Here is a 1,207-nt window from a genome sequence, read left to right as displayed (position 1 = left end):
GAACCACTGGCTTTTCCCAGGACTGAGAGGGTTCCTGGGACTCAGAACCTTGGAGCTAAAATTGGGAAAGTCCAGGCAATGCAGAAGAAATTGGTCACATTCTTGCAAGATCCTCATAAAAAGCTTCGATTGGCGGGTTTGAGCCGGCGGTGGTGGCTTGCTCCATGTTGTGGATACAGACCAGGGCTCGGGGACCCCACGAGGCCTCAGGTGTGCAGAAGCCCCAGAGCTCCCCTAAATGCAGCTGGCTAATGGAAGCCCCTCCACAGGGGTCCTTCAAGGGGCCTATTACTCAAGACGTCAACGCCCGGGTGCCTCCCGTGTCCAACACTGTTCCAGGTGCCGGAGATGAGGCAGTACACAAAATCTAAGAAAGAAACAAGCTGGCACAGAACTTACATTCCCAGGGGGCAAAAGCTCATTGCCGTCGAGTCAATTCTGACTCATAGTGACCCTATAGGACAGAGTAGAACTGCCCCATAGGGCTTCCAAGGAGCAGCTGGCAGATTCAAACTGCCAACCTTTCTGTCAGCAGCCAAAAGCTTAACTAGCATGCCTCCAGGGCCTCCCCAGGGGGCAGGGGGCATGCAAAAGCAAATAAGTAAATTTTGTAGAATATCAGCAGGTGACGAGGGCACTGTTTAAGAGGATAATCAGAAGTGGCTTGATTGGAAAGTTGACCCTGAGGTAGAGACTAGAAGGAAGAGATGGAGCAAGCTGATAGGCACGGAGAGGTCCCTGCAGGCAGGGGGACAGCAAGTGCAAAGGCCCTGGGCCACCCTACTGAGGACCAGCAAGAAGGCCATGTGCCTGCATGGGTGGGGGAGAGCAGCAGAAGACAGGCTGGACAGCACATCCCTAGAGTGTTGGAAAGGGCAATGGCCACGTCCAGGACTCATGGAGTCTGGGAAATCTCAGTATCAGGACTCAGCGCACTCTTCTACCTAAAGCATGCCATGAACACTCTCTGTCTCTGTAGGAAAGTTGGAAAACCATCCACGTGGGTAAGCGTCAAAGAACTCATCTTTTCAGGCAGACCTGGTATCCAGTCAGACACAGAACCAGTGAAACATAGAGAGAGAGAGGGATTACTTCAGGGAATTGGCTCATGCAATTGTGGGAGGCTGCCACAGGAGTGAGGTGAGTTCTGCCAAAATCTCTATTTATAGCCTGGAGGCAGAACACACCCCAGCTAATTCTCATTTTG

This window comes from Trichechus manatus, unplaced genomic scaffold, assembly GCF_000243295.1.
Source record: "Trichechus manatus latirostris isolate Lorelei unplaced genomic scaffold, TriManLat1.0 scaffold00113, whole genome shotgun sequence".
Classification (NCBI taxonomy): domain Eukaryota; kingdom Metazoa; phylum Chordata; class Mammalia; order Sirenia; family Trichechidae; genus Trichechus; species Trichechus manatus.
This window is presented reverse-complemented; position numbering follows the sequence as displayed.